Raw genomic sequence first — 19,805 nt, forward strand, 5'->3', positions numbered from 1 at the left:
AAATCTTTTAGATTTTGGGCTTTTTTGGAGACTTTTGGTCCAGTCGATTGCAATCAAAAGGGGAGGTGCAAAACTAGATGTGACAACAGTTCTAAATCCAAGATTTCAACATCCTACGGCTAATCGTTTTTGAGTTATGCGAGATGCATACGTACGTTCAGAAGTCACGCCGAAACTAATGAAAATGGATTCAGGGATTCTCAAAATGGATATTTCCGTTGAAATCTGGAAACCGAAATTTTTCGCATTCACAATACTTCCTTTACTTCGTACAAGGAAGTAAAAAAGCTATCTTTTTATTTATTGCTTATATTTTAATCAAACCTTTCTTTATGTATTCCTAAGCATTGTATTAGTGCAAGTAGTTCTCAAAAAATAGTTTGGGGGCAATATTGGTGGTAGGGAACCGCACCTTCAATTACAGAATTTAAAACATCTATTTTAAAAAAAAATCTTTTAATACATTTTTCTCTCTTTTCTGTTTATCCTCCGGAACACCGTAAGGTATTACTTCAGCGGAAGATATGTATGAATGTGAATTCATACTGTAGTCTTGCACAGTCTCAGGTCGACCGTTCCTGAGATGTGTAGTTAATTGAAACCCATCCACCAAAGAACATCGGTATCCACGATTTAGTATTCAAATCCGTGTAAAAGTGACTGCCTTTACTAGGATTTGAAACTTAGAACTATTTTAGTTTATTTAAACTTATAGTAATAATAATATCACAAAAATTTTATTATAATCCACCCCCACCACCAAAAAAAATCCATCCACCAAAGAACATCGGTATCCACGATTTAGTATTCAAATCCGTGTAAAAGTAACTGCCTTTACTAGGATTTGAAACTTAGAACTTTTTTTAGTTTATTTAAACTTATAGTAATAATAATATCACAAAAATTTTATTATAATCCACCCCCACCACCAAAAAAAAATCTTAGGTAACTAAATTGGTTATACTTTTTTCACTGGATTTTTATTCTAGTTTTTACCATCTAATATAGGAGATGTAGAAAAATTAAAAAAAAAAATAAAAATATTTTTCGGAGGAAAATTTGGAGTGTGGAGCAGAAAAAAAATAAAAAATATGTTTTTTTTGAATTTTTAAAAATTTTTCCAGTATTATTTTTTCACTAGAAGAATAAATAACCATGCCAGGAAAGTAAAACAATTCTGTTGTCAGCGTTTTGTTATTCTGCTTTTGAAAACAAACAGATTAATTATCTAAACACAAAAAATAAATAAATAGCTTGAAAACTGGCTGGTAAATGGGAAAACGTTATTCAGAAAACGTCCAAAAAAACATCAGTAAAGAAAAAAGTAAAATTATTTGTTAAAAGACAGTTAGTTCATAGCACATGTTTTAGGTTTTTTCTGCCTGTTTCAGTTGTGTAATATTTAAATATACTCAAGAAAGGGCATATTTTTTTTTCAAGAAAACCGTTAATATTGAAATAAAATTTCATATATTACAATCCCCCGCAGGGGAAGATACACCTGGCAATCCTTGTGGGAACATACCTTGGGACAATCCCGGTTGCCACGCCACGCCTAACGTTCCTAGCCCTGATGGGCTTTACCAGAGTCTTCTTTTAGACCCTCTACCTGACAAAACAATACAGTCGTAAAAGGGTTATTAAGTAAGTTTTTCTACATTCTCCAAGAGTACAGCGCGATCAAGTTAACATTCTATGCGGAAAAAATGTGAGCTAAAATCTTCTAAACCGTCAGCGGACTCAGCAGTCATATGGTTAAAGATACATACCAGTTGCAAACTTTTATTGTAGCTTTTTAGGCATTCTATATTAAACACTGTTATTTTATTTTATTATTAATAAATATAAAAAAAATGTATTATTATTACTAATTTGTATTCAGTAAGAATTTTAATTTTACATAATTTATTTACAGCATTTTTATTTATAATCAAATTTAGTTTACTAGTTATTTTATTATTTAACGTCATCAATCTCACTGACCTTTTTAATATTTATTTGTAGCGGTTAAGATTATAAATAAGAAAAAGTCCATAAATATAAGAAAACTGTAAATTCATAGTGAAAGTAGAATATTATTAGTAATTAAATATTAATATTGTTAGTAATTTTGCTATTAAATACTTTGACTATGAGAGAAAAAAATAGGTAGGTTACTTCATTCTACATTAATCGCAAGATGTTAGTTGATATTTTCCCCGCACATGAAGTTAAATTGGTTGTGCTTTTAGATTGGTGTTGATCGTAAGACTGTGCTGATTACGCCAAGATGCAAATTTAATTTGGCCATGCAGTATAAGAGATACATATCTTGTTACTAAAAAATAAGTTCGTAATAAAATAGTTTAGAAAGATAAGATCTAAATGCAGTTTATAAATTGATTTTTTTAAACAGTTTGTGTCATTATTTTAATAGCTGAAAATCGGATGTTTTCTTTCCTCAGACAGACTAGTCAATAAATTTTATCTTTTTAAAGAGTAATGTATTTTAGATCTTCGTTTATGTGTATTTAAATTTATACTTTAATGTTATATCAAATTTGTTGTATATGGACCTGTTTTGTAAATATACTGGTGAATAACATCAACGTACGATAATAAAATCCGCTGTTTTAATAATGAGGCCGGTTATATTACATTTTGCATCGGTAGCTCATGATGAACAAATAAACAGTCTTTTGTGCAATTTTCATTATAAATTTTTATTCCTTTTCCAGAGTGTAAAACCTCTAATCTATGTTTTAAACTTTTTGCTATGTTTAATTTAATTACAATTTATTTAAGCTAAAAAACAAGGAAATAATAACCGTTTTGTTTTTTAATGTAAATTTTATCAGCCGTAGGCTTGTAGTTTTTCTCTTTTATTTCTCCTCATAATAGTATATTTAAAATTAATCGTTTTTTTTACGTTATTCGTTGAAATTTATAAAATTTACTGTCAGTTAAACGTCTAATAAAATGTAATGTAACGACAGGACATCTGAATTTACTATGTAAATGTATACCGGCATTAGTATTTTATTTGCGAATCCGATTTGAATAGATTGTTTTTCAATTTAAAAGGACAGACGGAACGAGTATTAGTTGAAGTAAAAAATGCAATGTTTGCGGTCCGGTACATTGAAGAATCAATAACATATATATGTAGTATCGAACGATAGGGGATGTAGGAAAATGAGAGGAGTCCGTTGCCACCAGCCGTCAACGGTCTATCTTCTCAATTCATGCAAAAATAAACAGTGGATTTCACGTGGTACGGTACGGTATGGCATCATATCCCCATGAGACCGCATCCATCCCGTCGAATGAAATTTTATTCCCATAGGAAAGAAAATGCCATGACGCGGAAGCTTTGAAAGAAAAATACAACCGTACCGCCAATAGTTCAAAATCACTAATATCAACTCTACTTCCACTATTTGTAAAAACTTCTTAAACTTAATCAAGTTTTCCTATGTGCAAAAGAGTTTAAATACCATAACCTGCCCTGTTACTTTAATTCGTTTAAAAAACTCGCTGTTATTCTTAATGAGGATACGATTATTGTCTATTGAGAGCGATGTTGATGGATAAAGTTTTACCCTTTTTCATTCGAACTATTAAACTAATCCCTACTTAAAAATAATTTTCATACGAATTTACTCACCGATATGTTCTATTTTTTAAAAATTTAATTTTATCTCATCTTTCACACTAAAATAATTTCCCATATTGTGTAAAAAATGGATGCATATAAGTTGTAAAGTTATAGCATAAAATAATACACTAATAACAAAGAAATAAATTAGATTTTCCTAAAAATACCTATAGTAATTTCTAATGGAAAATAAAATAACATAAATAACTATCTCTCCAATAGAAATTAAATAGTTTAATTCACTCATCTCAACGTAGTGACTCTCTAACGTTTAATTTCGGGTGTTACGAATCGATTAATGTATAACCAGTAACTGAGGTAAATCTGGTTTTCATGCACCAAATTTTTTCATACATCAAAACAAGAGATGTAGATAAAAGAATCGTGAACAATTATTATCTGATATTTCATCCGTTAAAAATACTCTCTAATATTTTTTTTCTAAACGAATAGAAAGCGAAGTGCAAATTTTACAAAATAATTTAAAAAAATAACTTTTAATCGACGGGAACCATTTTATATCTGAAATAAGTAGTTTAAGACAAGTTGAAGTATTAAAGTTACACAGGTTTTTTTTTAGATATCTGGAAGAAATACGTATGATGACATAAAATGGAATAAAACCTAAAAGTAAACCAATTAAAACTGAAAATATCAAGATTATATATTAATTATAATCATTAACATTAGATTTTCGAGTCTTATCAAAAAAAAAAAAAAAATTAAAAAAAATATGAGCTCTAGTAAGAAAGGTTACAATCTATTTCTGTTGTATTTTTTCTTTTATGTAAATTAAAACAATAAATAAGTTGATGAAAGTATTTAAAAGGGAACTCACAATCCAGTGAGAGGAAGTAAAAATCTTAAGATTAACTGATGATTGTTTACCCATAACCACGTACGAATGAGATGAATGACACAGATTTAATAAACACAAAGAATCTCAATTTTAAATTAAATTTATATTAATAAAATACGACAAAAAAGGGTAATGCTGTTAATTGTTAAGGTTACCACAATGTAACGCATCCCTTGATCGTGGGACAAAAATATATAATCAGAACAATCTCTAAGAACCTCATCTTGCGTATTCGTTACCAATTTTTCCAAAGTGGGACTTACTACCCTTAAGATATCTATCTATATTTTTACAAGGTTTTAAAATTTTTTTTATTAAAAATGAACAAAAACAACAAAATTACTGTTGGCGAGTACACAACCTACGATTACCTGAGAACTTCATCCCAAGACCAAATAAAGAGATATTTCGTTGGTTTTACCTTCACATAGCTCCTCAAATTTACAACACTATACCCGATGAAATAAAGAACTTTACTTATAGAAAATTTAAATCTAGTATTTAACGATGGCGTTTAGGAAAAGATAATGTCGAATGTTTATTTCTTTAAGCTGACATGATGTGTCTTCTCAATACAAACATATATTGTTCTTTTTTATATACAAAAATTTGAACAAATAAAATAAATGAAATTTATGTTGATATTTTGGAGTTAAAATTCTCAAAACGTCTACTATTGTTATGAAATTCTGATAGAATCAAGGTTCATTGGCATAGGTTGGTTTAATTCTTATTGTAAATAATAAGTATAAGTATTATTTCATTTACTTTTGTCATAGGCAGCAGAGTCCCTTTATGATATATTTCTTAATTTTTTTATTCATTTAATGCAATTAAAATAATGTGATGATAACTCCCATACAGGTTTTTTCTCGGGAGTATCTAATTTCTTTCACCTTTTAAAGAAACTGTAACAAAAAATTGAGTCAGACTAGATATATTAGAAACTTTAAAAATTTTACTAGTTTTTAAGTACAATTAAGTTGATATAAGAATTTTTTGTATGAAAATATAATGTAACTATGAAATTAAATAAAAAAAGAGAAAAGGAGAAATAATGAATAAATAAATAAATAAGACATTATTGGCAGTAAAATGACGTAAGATGGATCAGTAAGAAAACTAAGACAAGTACCAGTTGGGAGAATTTAGATGCAGAAAAGAAATCTGTTGTATCAAAAGTAACGCGCCAACATTAAATAGTTTACATTAAAATAAATAATTTCAGATAATTAAAATAAACGGAAAGTAGGTGCTACTAAAACTGGTACTGGTATATTTTATTGAATCTAAATTTTAAAAATGGTGAAAATAAAATACAAATACTATTTATATATTATTTTTTCACTAATAAATAAACTATATACGCTTGTAAAATCCATTTACCGTTATTTTAATTAATAAAAAATACCTGGGAAAAAAGTTTAAAAGCAATAATTATTATTAAAAAATACGTACGTGAAAGAAATTTTTAAAGTTAGACTCTTATAATTATAAAAGGATTTTTTTTTCTTATATAAAGTGAATTTATTTTAAAACCGTTAGGGAGGGAGCTGAAAAAAATGAGTAGTATTATAATTTTCAATTATACTCTTGTGTATATGTATATATATATATATATATACCTTACTAAGTGCTCAAATTATCACAAATTTTAAGCTAAAATAATCACCTGTTTAGAAAAATATTGCATTGAAGATGGTAGTTATACAAAAAAGTAAAACTTGTCAGTAAAAAAATGGCCGGTCAAGTTTAAAGAAAAATTGGTAATTCATATTTCTAACAAAACATTTACAAATTCAAATCCAAAAATTCAAACAACAAATCAGTCAACTAAATATTAATGATTTAAACTATGTAAATACTGAAAATATTTACAAATCCAGATTGAATTTTATCCTGAGAATATTTTACTTTATAATGTATTAGTTTACAATTTAGTATTTTAATAAGCTTTCTTAATTATGTTGTACCTTCTTAAATGGCGTTAACAATTTTTAATTAATATTTTGATTTTTATAATGGGAGAATCTTCGATTTTATAAACATCATGTAATATATATTTTATGGTAACATAAAAATCGGATATAATACTTTGAACAAATTACACTGATATACAAAATAAAACTTGTTTCCTGTTCCTCTAAGTGAGATACCATTCTCTGTGTTGTGTTTAGATTAGATTACAGACCTATCAAAAGAATATTTTCATCACTCTTAGTTTAATATAAATGTCACATTAGTGGTCTATAAAAGTTATAACTAATATTATTGGATTTGATATAGTTAGATTAAAACTTCTTAGCAAATGCTCTCCTTTTGTAGATAACTTCAGGTACATCACGAATTAAAGTGGAACAGTAATCAGCTAGCATATTACACTATTTTTGATTTTTTAATGGTTTTCAAACACTAAAATAACTTGGTGGAAACGTTCAATGTGTTCATCATTAACCAAGGTTCGGCAGGAAGAAATCCAGATGTGAATGCAGGAAATGGACTCTTAGTGATATATTAATTCTGTTTGAATTTATCATTCTATGTATAATATCCTGGTAATTTTATGATTTATAGACACCCAAGTAAGTGTCTTTAAACGCTGTTCAAGCAGTGGTTGTGATCGGTCAACACAGATTTAAATTTTTCATTTCTGACCAGTTCCGTTATTTGTGAGCAAACAAAAATCTCTTCTTTAATTTTTGTTTCACTTAATTTTGTAAATATCTATTTTACAAAATTGTTATTAATCCCAGTTTGATAAGAATGGTTGGTAAAAATATTTTTTTTTTTGTGGATTAACTGGAAGCCCACGAATAATGAATGTTTTTTCACCAGGAATTTGTCACGTTTGTTCCATGTTTTGCTACAGAATGAGGATCCGTAGCACGGCTGTCCCATTCGCAAATAAAACAACAGTATTTTGTATTCTCTAACTGTAAGCCTAACAAAAGAGTTATTACTTTTAAATCTTCACACATGTTCCAATTTTGCTTTTTATAATTTACTTTTGTAATAACCTTTTTGTTACAACACACATTTCTTTCATATTAATTTCGTAGTAGATTGGTAAAGAACGATATTTACTATTTAATATGTGAAGCAGAACTGTTTTCAAGCTATACTTGGTAGAATAAATGATAAAGCTCGACTCCTGAGGTTTATGAACTTATTTCCTAATTATAACATATGCTCATCAATATTTGTAATAAACTATGTAATTTTCTTCTGCAAAGTATTGGGAAAATCTTTCTGGGCTTCGGTAGCCCGAGATTTTTGTATATATTTTTTTAAGTAAATGCCACAATCTTGCAATCTTGAGCCTAAAATTTCATTTTAATTATTTGATAAGTTTAAATCTCTAAGTCATTAAGATATAAGGTGTGGCTCTTTGGATTGTAATTAAAAGTCTGAATCTTGCTGTCTTCTTTCGTAATGTCCACTTCTTCGTTACTGTTTTCACTAAGCAAGTTTTCAGGAACATTGGGATTCACTGTAAGGTACTGGTTTGAGTGCAGATGGCAGACAATAAAGGATAAAGTACAGGATAAAGGATAAACTTCTTAGAAATTTCTGACACATTAGTAAAAATAAATAACAATCGATTAAATGATCTGTTGGTACAAGCCAAATCATCGAGACAGCAAACTACAAGGCCTTTCATGTACCTTTCGGTTATTCTCAAGTTGAGCGCACAGTTACTGCATATTATATGAGAAGTCCATGTCTTATCCTAACCATCGATTTTACAGTCACAGTACAATTTACAAGTTTTATTAATTAAAGTAATCATATATATATATATATATATATATATATATATATATATATATATATATTTATTGTATCATGCTTCATATAATATCAAACATTTCAAAATTTAAATTTCTGAATTTTTCAAAAACATAAGGTAACAAAAACATTCTAACCAAATTCGTTTCCAGCATTAAAAAATAAATTGGTTTCATTTATCAAATATTAAGAAACAAAAGTTGTGTTTATCAGCAATAATTTTTATGACGATAATAAAAGAGTATATTTATATTTTATTTTAAAACAACTCGATATCTCGATAATTAATGTTGGTCGTGAGTTTATATATATAAAAAAAAAATAATGAATGAAAAAAAAGAAAAGGTATATATATATATATATATATATATATATGTAGACAAAATATACATATACTTTTATATACAACATCCAATATTCATTTAATAGTAGAAGGGTAAACAAATAACTTAAAGGGAAGATTTCAATTAAAAAACAATTAAATACATATAACGTAAAAAATACAGATACCTCGACCACTGCTATTTGAAGTTGCATTTCATGTAATTTCATCCTGACCCCATAGGGAAGACACCCTCCATACAAGTGCATGCAAAACATGGGGATGGTCACGAAATCGTAATCTGGTAAACAAGACTTTTGAATCGTCTTTCTTTACTATACCAAGCCAATTGCGATATTTACAAAAAAGATTTACTAGTAACTCTACTAGCAGTTACAAAGTAAGATAAATGTGAAAAATAAACTAAACAAAATTAAAATACATGTTAGTAAAATTCATTTACAGCTGTCGTAAATGTGTTTCTGTGTAAGTACAGTGAAAATACGATATATCACTGATTAATAATATTAATAACCAATTTAAAACTTTATTAATATATGTTTAATTTTTATGGGACAATAAATAGCATATATTCTTTATTCAATTACAGTAAATATTTTAATTTGTGACTTTTTTACGCTAAATGTTCTTGAAATATGCGCTTGAGAAAACACTGAGTTTATTATTCACGAAAGTAATTTTAAAAATACAAAAGCCTTAAGGATATTTAAATCTAAAAAAGCAAAATTAAATACAAACATTCTGCTCAAAATTGAATCATGATTTAATTTTTGTTATCAGTAAATACAAATATTTATTTACAGGAATATTATTTATTTATATCAATAAAAAAAAAGCTGGCAACTATAATGTAGAATTTTCATGGCGTTTTAAATTTAATCAAGGATTAATTAAGCTGTAAAAACTATTTTTATTTTTACTTTTTCCATTATTTTCACTAGCAGCAGAACATGTCCTTACCGTTTCTCTGTTTCTTCGTGGTACACTGCGTATATATTAGACAATACTTTAATATACAAGCTACCAATTTAAATTTTGTGATATAAACCATTCCTTACATATAACTTAAATCAAACACTATAAAACATAAACATATCCATATTTTAAAAAAAATATTTGAATTTTTGGAGGCAGAAGTCGTTAAAACTTCTATAAAAATTATTAAAATGTTGATAGGGGATACTTCGTAATTAGCACCAATGTTCTTATTAAATTATACACGTGATAAACAGGATGCTATTTTCCAAAACGACTCAAAGAGCACAAAAAGTACTTACATTACCGGTCAATTTATATTAGTAAGCATTTTCATTAATACAAGTGACATAAGTACAACCAAAAATATCTACAAATAATCTTACATGTAAACGACAAAGGACGAAAACTTATCATATTTAGGAACTCGAGATAAATAAAAGTATATAAAAACAATATTCTAATTAAAAATCACAATCGCGCATTTAAATGGATCATAAACAATAAAGATATTTAAAATCTAATTCTAACTACCAATGCCATATCAAACAGCATCACAAAATTCAATCATTTTAGCCGATGTTTATCAAGTAGTCTATAAAGTAGAGAAAAAGCTATCTCACGAAAAACTACAAATTTTATACGTTAAAATAAAGTGTATTGTAATTGGTTAAAAAAGAACACTTCGATTTATTTTTTTTTTACACTAAAATGAGCGAGAAATTAAAAATACAAATATCTCCATTAAAATTTACTTTCATAAAATTATACATATAATTTTTTATAGTTATTATAACAAATTACTTGAAAGTAATTAAAATATAAAATTAAAATTAGCCAATTTATAAGAATACAACGGTGAACTTCTTCATAATTGACCTTCTGAACTCATAAAAGGAACAAAGATTTATGGTCTAAAACGAGTAGCTGATAAATAAATAAAAAAATAATAAAAATGATAGTAATAAGGCCAACAGGTCTAAAGGTTCTCTGTGTTCAATAATTTTTACCTTTCAGAAAAGTATGGTGAATAAGGAGAAATAAAGTACCGTTGGGGTTGTGAGGGAGGTTAGTCAGCGGGAGGTAGAGAATGAGGAAGTATTTCTGTGGAACGCGATAAATCAGAAGCAATTTAATTACTAAGAGGGGAATGTCCTGATAATTAAGAGAAGCATGGTGACAAAGGAAAGAAGGGGGTCTAAGACAGTGATTTAATAACAGTGTGGTGTCACGTGATTACGACCATGGAAACAGGTACAATAAATGTGTTTCATGCTTCAACCTTTAGGCTAAATAATTCAATCTTACATCAGTCTAGAATCATTTCTCTCCCAGGCTTTTTTTAGAAAAAAGATTTTACCTGAACTGTAGTATCTTTTTTTATATAGATAAAACAATCTAATATCTTTTTATGAAAAGAAAATTATACCTTATAGGGAACTTATTAAAAGATTTCATTAGGAATACTTTTAGTGTATTGATTTTAAATGAACATTTTTTTAATGAGCAAAGTTCTCAGAAAAAGGTAATAATACTTTATTTTATTTCTTTACTTTATAAATACTGTAAACAAGCAGTAAAGCATTTTTAGCCAATTAAAAAATAAATAATATAAAAAAAAAACTTTTATACTCAATGCCTTCTTTTCATTTAGTTTTCTTGGGTGAAACAGATTCGTTTTCTTTCAGTGAATAACTTGGTTTTAAAAAAAAATTAAAATCAAAGTTTATTTTAAAAAAATATAAAGGTCAGACAGAATACAAACATTTTAAACGATTTTATTATTTTTTAATGTTACTTAACGCTGTAGTTAAATTTTCTTATCCAGTCATAAACAGAAAAAAAACTATAGGATCTTATTAAAAAATATATAAGAAAGAAAAATAATTATGTTACAAAAAAATGCAGATTATTTATTTTAATTTCATTTGTAATTATCAAAACACACTTTAACTTCAATTATAGTTACACACTTGGTCTTGTCCATTCTTAGGTCAACTAATTCTAATGTATTAGAATTAAATACCAACAAAGAGAATGCGCCCGCATTATAGAACAAATATTACGCTGTAACCTTAACGGTGTAGGCGACTTGACACAAGAACGAGGCATTTCTGAAAACGGCATAGCAAGACCTGGGAAGTGAGCTTCCTTCACCGGTATAATTATACACTTTCATATGAGTAAGTAAAGTCCATCGAAATCCTCACGGTATTTATTCCTACAACAATCTATTAAACATAGGGACTGGCTTACAGTGAACATCGTCATTACTCACACATAAAAAAAAAAAAAAATGTAAACAATTTCGCTTTGTGTACGTTACATGAATTACAGCCATATGAGAGGCCGGAACTGATAGTTTAAAACAACAAATTAATATAAATTATCTTAAGGGATGTTTCCGTAGTTTCAATCAAATTACAATCAATTTCACTGGATATAAAAACTGGATTTACTCGATATGGAGTATGATAACAGCTATTTTTAATTAATTTTTATATGAATCAGGAAGTCTATAAAATTTTTGCGTTTTTTTTAAATTTGCGACCTAGGCAATTGCGTCCCTTATCTTACTGATTGTATCTCTATCTCGTTGTTCCTTTAAATTACACCAAAGGAGAAGAAGAGAAACAGTATCAAGATGGTGATGGTATTAATATATAATTTTCCTCGAATTACCAACTTTTTCATAAGAAAGTCAGTTATGCTCTTTATAACAGTTTGATACCTAATAACCGCTACTTTCTAACTGTTATTTTATTTGAAATAAACTTTTACTTATTTTTTTACAATCATAATAATTTGACAGTGAGAAGTCGAGTTAAAAAATTTTGAATTATTATTCAATTTTGGAGTCTTCTTAAGATAAAAAAAGTTCATTTGACTACTGAGAACAACCTACGTTAGGAATAATTATTTTCAAATTCCATTGGAATCAATATTTATCAATAGAAATTTCTCAAATTATAATGGAAAACAAATTTCTATACAATCATAATATATTTTTTCAAGAAATTGGTTGAAATAAATTAGATTTGAGAATAAAGCAAAGAAAAAGTCGTTTATAAATTCATAAAAATTAAAAGTTCGCATGATTTGCCTTATTGGTTAAAAAAATAAAATAAAAATATGTTAATAAAGGGGGTCTTACACGGATTTAATTTTTTAACTCCTTATTACAAAAAATATATATTTCTTTTATACCAAAGTTATTATTTATTTAATTTTTTTTTTTAGTTTCATTATTAGTAATAATTTAAATAAATTTTGCATAGTTCTGAAGATAACATAAACTGATAAAATCATAATTTATCCTTAAAGAAATTGTGTCCTCAGGAAAGGAAAAACAATTCTACTATTACAATGGTAGATATTTTTGGATCTCTAAAATCATTATAAACTTGGAGATAAATAAACTGGTGGAATTTAACATTTCATTTAAATGATGGAAATGCTGATGGGAAAAATTCCAAGAATAATGAACATTTATGTCCAAGCCCAATTCACCAAAATAGTCATGAAATTATGTAATTTTCAGGAAAAGAATATTTATTTTATTTAAAAGATTGTATGAATAAAATAATTTTATGATTAAGTAATTCTGTAATTGATAACATTTATATGATATATGATACTCACAAGCATATATATAAAACAATAAGGAGTTTATAATAATGTAAACGATGATCTCAGATAGTAAGAAAATTATTTTAACTAAATTATAGAAAGAACTGGTTAAATGTGTGTACGAATTTTAACTCGTTAAAAAAATTCTAAAAAAAACTTTAACGTATGTAGTGTTTGGAGAATCTTTCTCTTTTCTCTTCTTCTTCAACAGACATATTTGGCCACAGTTTTTGGACTGATATTTCAACAATGTTTCCTGGAATTCGAAAAATCCGATTTGAGATCGTTTATTTATATGCCAGTACAAAAGAGGGTGACATGTTTAACTGAATGCAAAGTGTCATTGAAATTCATGAAGTATGGACCTAAATAAATTTACTTTTTTCAATAAAAAAGTGGAAGTTTGAGAATATAAAATATCTAATAACTTTTTTAACAGTATGGCATAAATAAACAATTAAAATAAATTTAGTAACGCTATTAATAGTACAAATGATTAAAACGGTATTTTTATAAGGTAATCAGATCAGTTTAAATTACGAAAACACAAAGTTAAATACCGTGATTTATTTGAATTTATTGCCCAGATAAATTTACAAGGTAAAAGGTAACTAAGTATATATAAATATAGTAAGTAAACAAACAAGTAACTAGGCTGACTGCAAGTATAAGTCAGTTACAGAAGGCACAAAACACTGCAAGCTGTTGTGACCGCAAGACAAGAAGATACTTTTGTGGTTATGCGGTACAGTACGGCAATTAATCCAAGAGGGATGCGTGACGTTCCTAAGTGGAGGAATATAACAGTAGACCTACACAAGTTCTGACTGACGTACTTTTATAACATTCGCTACAAACCGTATCCTTAACTTTTCACCGCAATCAGTTCTATTCATATCTGCAACGTCACTGCCAACTTATACCACAATACAAAACATTCATATTACACTCTCTAAAAGTTACAAGCAATACGTAAAATTAATTAATAAAATTCCTAGTAATTAAAAAAAGAAAAAAATAGTGGTTTAGCAAAAAATTTGATTAAAAGTTAAATTATTTTTCCTACCAAGCAGTATAATCAGAAAAGCAACTTACCACAAATTCTACTTTTTAATTATTTAGTATTATTATCAAACAATAATGTTAAATGTAATATGTAAAATTGACAAGTATTCGAAACTCTAAGTTAGCGGACGTATGTCTTCCTTTCATCTAGAAGATTCCTAGTTAGAATCCTTGTCAGGTTTTACCCTTAGTATATCGATTTTTAAACAATGTTTCAATTGAACTCCAAAGATAAGAGTCTATTGATAACATGAGCTTTTAAAACTATTTTAACGGTTTTGAATGTAGGTACTGCGCTAATATAAAACACCTATTCAGCGATAATGCCAAATAACACTTTAAGGTTATTACTATAGCATAAGAATTGTTAACTCCAGCTGTAAGAGATTGCAGTCCACTTATAAACTGCAATAATTTTTTTTTTTACAACAAATGTCATGCGTTACTCACACAAAATTTTGGCAAGCTTTTGTTTAGTTTTATAGATATAATCTAAAACAATGCACAAATCTGAGATATTTAATTGGAAGAAAGTAATACACACCATATCAATATACATAATATTTGTGTTGAATTACATAAGAAAAAATAAAGAGGCCTGTTTTTACTAGATAGATATTTCATCCTTACATTTGTCCTTTTATACGGATCACCAGATAGGAAACGGAATCTCATGATAGATCTTCAAGCACAGCCACTCCATCAAACCACACAGCTATCAATAACGCAGTGACTCAAAGTTAGACCAATCTAGTGGGTGTATTGCAAAAACCCATAGAAAGCATCGGGGAGGAAAGGAATGAATATGGTAATGGAACGATATATTCACATACGACTAAGAATTGAAACAACGAATTTGACGCAAGTAGCACTATATTTTATCTTCTCCAAAAAGCAACAGGCGTAAACTCGTACACAATCTTCCTGATCGTCCATCTCGGAAGATCAGGATATTTTTATCCAGGATGTAAGCATCACTTTATTGATCAACGATATTCCGTAAATCATGTTAAAAATATTCAATAAAAGGTTACTTTTCTTCCAGCAACAAAACAGCCACCTATATTTAGGTTCAGGTTTCCTTCTTAAAATAAATGAAACATACTATTTTCACTTCCTTGCAAATAAAAAGTTTATTTATTATTTAATTAAATGTTAAAATAATGGATAAATATTGACTGTGATTTGATTATTACCATATTATTTATTATAAACTATAAAGGGCTGAGTACACATCAAGCATCTTGTTCTTGAACATTGCTTCGTCTAGGAGAAATGTAGAGAAGATTATTTTTATTTATAAAATAGTGTATGGACTTATCGATGTTGATATTTCTAGAATAGATATTAGGATTTCATACATGAATAATAAAAGGGATAAATATTCGAATATTATCAACCTGGTGCAACGTCACCAATAGCTAGAGGTATAAATCGGCTTAATTTATATAATGAAAGTGGAGTAGATGTGTTCAGTGAGAATCTTTATTCTACTAAGAAAAGGGTTAGAGATGCTTGCGCATGATTCGTTCGAAATTTATTAGAAATATGTGATCACCTTCCCGGTCCTGATTTTTACAATGTATCTTCTATTAGTGTTACTTGACATTAAATTTAAGATAGACGTAGTGTAGCGACTATTTTAGATTTTTATTTTTCTAACTAGGTACTTTGTTTATATACTGTTAAAAATTGATTAAATATATTCGTATGTATGTTGTTGTTTTAATTTTTAAGCTGCAATAGAATTGTTAGTGTTGTTGGGAACCCTTGTTTTACATGTTTTCAAATAGGTTTATGCAGCGTATTAAGGTTTTTATGTACTTTTTAGATGAACTTCTTCTCTTTCATTAAATAGGATTTCCCTGCTTACCTGTTCAGATTATTTATCTTCATGGAGGTTGGGATGACTATAGAGAGCGCGAGAGAAGGGCATTTAAAATTAAAATTATTATTACTTTTTAAACATCCAGCTGGTTCATTGTTTTACTCTTATATCTTTTTTTTTGTAATAAATTCGAATAATATTTAAAATAAAAATATTAATGAAAAATAGATATTTTAAAATTTTTTCTGTTATTATTTATCCAGTAAAATAATATAAATCCGGAATAAACGAAATCTATATTGATCGGAATAAACATAAATCTGGATAACTTAGAAAAAAGAGGCTATAGTAGATACAGTTATTAAATTCTGTAATTTCGTTTCTTCTATTACAAGTGTGTTTTGGAATTATTATTACTTAATGAAATTTATGTTTATAAATATTAATTTATATCTGAAAATTACATTTATTGAAATAAAATTAACTTATAGCTTAAACAAATATTTGTTTATATAACCTTTGATCGAGGCAACTTTATAATTTAAATTCGATCATAAGCTCTGGGTATTTGTTAACGATAAATTTTACTTTTTTGCCTAGTATAATATGCACCAAACGAAAATTATTCCTATCAATAAAAATATAACCCATCTAGGGTTTTAGATTTCTATAATTTTGAGGTTCCTGGATTTAAAAGTACCCAAAATAGCTCGGTTTTATAATTTTTTATTTGTTAATATATGTGAGTGTACGTGTCTATGTGTGAATTTTCTATTTTCCTTTGAATTTTAAAAACAGTTTAACGTACCTACTATGATACTTAATATACTTTAACTTGAATATTAGGTAAAATATATTAAGTTTCATAAAATTGAATAAAATTGATAATTCTAGGACTATAATTCAAAGATATATTTAGGTTTATAAAAATAATACTATATTAAAACAATAACAATAATATTTCACCACTAAAAAAAGTGGAATTTAATTACATTTTTAATTATAGTACTTTTAATCAATTTCTGTTTTTATGGGTTTGTACAAACAGTCATATACTCGTCCACGAGATACTAAAGTCAATATTTAATTCTTCTCCACATCAAATTTTTATTTAGAATATAACTATTTAATTTATTTTCCATAAAGTGAAGATATTACTTTTTTTTTAAATAATCAATTATTATTTTTTTATTTTAAATCAGTGACCTGAAAATTATTTAATAACTTTTATTTTATTTTATAACTTTTATTTAATAACTCTAGGAACTATACTTCGGGGGAGAATAAGTTTGAAGTTACACCTCATGGCTAAAACATAATTGGAAAACTTCAAATTACCGTTCAAATAGCAAGAATAATATCAGGTGAGGTGTTTCATTAAATTCTACAATGTCTTAGAACAGAGAAATAACTTAAGCACAGTTTTGAATTTATGCAAATTTTTATAACTTTTTTAACCGATTTTAGTAAAAATTAACACCTTTAAAAAGTCTTAATTCGGCTCGTTCTGCACTCTCTTAATTATAATCAGGTTTAATCTTCATCTAATGGACCGATTTCAACTTCTTTTTAATCATTGTAGATTATGTTCTTGAGGTGGTTCTGTTGTGATTTTCCAAACAGCTTCAATGGACTCTTTAAATGATTTTTAAACTTTAATTGTTTTCACAATTGGTTTTTCATAGGTTTTTGTCATGAGTATTTAGTACCAACTGACCCGGCGAAGCTTCGCCATTGCTATATTTGAGTGTATATATATATATATATAGATTAAATGAATACAAATGAAAGTTTGATAAAACATTAAGAAACTGAATATTACGGATTTTCACAGAATTTAACCTTTCCCCTTTTCCTTTTCTCCCTGTTTCCCTTTTTCCATTTTCTGCAAAAATATTTCTTTTCACGTTACTAATATATATTCTGAATATAAGCCAAATCGGACTATAAATAAAATTTTTCGAAATATCTCGACCCCAGCGCCACCTAGCGGGTCCAAATTAATTCAGAAACCTTCGCGGGGGTGCGCAAACAAACTCACTAAAGTTTCATCGCAGTTGGATGAATGGTATAGGAACGCATACGGAACAAACAAACATTCATTTTTATATATATAAGATAAGCTTGTTAAACCATAACGAAATACATTAATTCCGATATAGTTATTTCATTATTTCAACACAAAAATTTATAAAAAAATTAATATTCCGTATTTCAGAGACTTAGCTCAAACTCAATAGAAATTTCATAACATCGTTTTTATGTACAATTTCCTTAATTTAAATTGGGTTTCTTCCAAACGGTTTTTTTCGTATAGGTAACATTTTATCCAGGTCTACCCATATTATAAGCTAATACTTTCGTAACTAGTAGTAAATTGAATTAAACAAATAAAACGGAATTGTCAAAGTAATGGTGGAATATTTAGCCTGTATTTATTAGTAAGCACTGTTGCCAGGAATATGGCCATCATTTACTGTTGCTTGTTGATTAAGTCCACTGTATTCCATGACTTATTTTGTATATTTATCTTTTTGTTATTTTAAAAGTTTTTTCTTAATTACAATGTATAAATAAAATAAATATACATAAATTTAATATGTATCTAGAAAGAGGACTCTTCAGATGGTGAGCGATTCAGTGAACAGCGGCTGACAACCGGCATTCTCCTCAACAGATGAACTGGTCAATATTTTGAAAAGGAAAACGTTTATTAAACATCGTTAAGCATATGTCAACCCTTAGCGAATCCTAAGCGAAGAACCTAATAGAACATTTTCATATAGTCGGATTACGGATTTGTTTATCTGCTTCACAAACAAGCAAACAGATGAAACGCCGAAAGACCGAATTCAAACAGAACTTTGATTCGCTTGGAAAATAAAAATACAACGAAGAAAATATATATTAAATTAAATTAAAAAACAAAACCACTTACTTTAAATGATAAAAGGTAAAAAAAAAAAAAAATACTGATACAGTTGTTCTTCAAATTTCAACTTTTTGAAATTGATATCAACTTGTTTTAATTGGCATCGATTTAAAAATTAAAAATATAAAGAAAAATTGAAATAATGCAATTATTATTACTTTTTAGTATATGTTTAAAAAAATATGATTTTCTTATTTTTATTTACTCATTTTTACAGAATAATAATAACAATTTTTTTTTCATTATTTTTCTTTAAAAATAAGATCGTTACCATAAGAAATAAAATAATACAATTGGAAAGAAAGAGATAAGGACTGTTGCATTTAAATTTTCTTTTAAAATTTTAAAAGACTATTATAGATGCTATGAAAAGTGACGTAGTTTTGGATGAAAAAGTTTGTAACATTAATAGTAACATTAATGTAACATTTTTTCATCCAAAACTACGTCGCTTTTTATAGCATCTATCCCAGTAAAGCTAGCAATGAAGATTGTATCCAGATTAATCGGAAAGTTTTTTGATAATATTATACACTTACTCAGGTATAAATGTTCAAAAAACTGGTAATTTATATAAATTTAACCTCGTTCATAAGAAAAACCATCAGGTTTCAAGCACATTCAGGTTTTCATCAGTTTCAAGCACATGATTTTCCGACTTTAAATTCCTTGAATTTTTCAAAATTAAATTTTTCAAATTCAGTAGCACAAACTTCGTAACACCATCGGGTTGGTCTAATGGTGAAC

General features: G+C 27.4%; 1 protein-coding gene across 1 annotated transcript in view; it reads right to left on the minus strand.

The window, feature by feature from the left end:
* Positions 1 to 19,805, minus strand: part of LOC142325736 (nephrin-like) — a gene marked incomplete at its 5' end in the record, with an annotated part of 400,912 nt that overhangs the window by 157,292 nt on the left and 223,815 nt on the right. The window lies entirely within an intron of this gene.

This window comes from Lycorma delicatula, chromosome 5 (assembly GCF_047948215.1).
Source record: "Lycorma delicatula isolate Av1 chromosome 5, ASM4794821v1, whole genome shotgun sequence".
Lineage (NCBI taxonomy): Eukaryota > Metazoa > Arthropoda > Insecta > Hemiptera > Fulgoridae > Lycorma > Lycorma delicatula.